General features: G+C 34.4%; 1 protein-coding gene across 1 annotated transcript in view; it reads right to left on the bottom strand.

The window, feature by feature from the left end:
* LOC119592664 (ras-related protein Rab-18-like) overlaps window positions 1-270 on the bottom strand; it is a 5,874-nt gene that overhangs the window by 4,704 nt on the left and 900 nt on the right. The gene's annotated exons all lie outside the window — the stretch shown is intronic.

Genomic DNA, 270 nt, shown 5'->3' with positions numbered 1-270 from the left:
CACATTTCCCCCAACAGTGGTTAATAAAACACCCTAAGCCTATCTCACTTAGCCCTCCTACAATATCTATACATCTCTATACCTACATCTATACCTATCTATTAATCTATATCCATGAAATTAGAATCCAAATTTTAAGGTTAACTTCCAGAGTAGGAATGCTATCTAGATCACCATCTGGTATTTCAAATTATCTGCTTAACATGCATATTCCAACAAAATAGAGTATGACAACTTAACATCAAGGACCAGACAAAGCAATTTTTCACC

This window comes from Penaeus monodon, chromosome 30, assembly GCF_015228065.2.
Source record: "Penaeus monodon isolate SGIC_2016 chromosome 30, NSTDA_Pmon_1, whole genome shotgun sequence".
NCBI classification, from domain to species: Eukaryota; Metazoa; Arthropoda; class Malacostraca; order Decapoda; family Penaeidae; genus Penaeus; species Penaeus monodon.
This window is presented reverse-complemented; position numbering and strand designations above follow the sequence as displayed.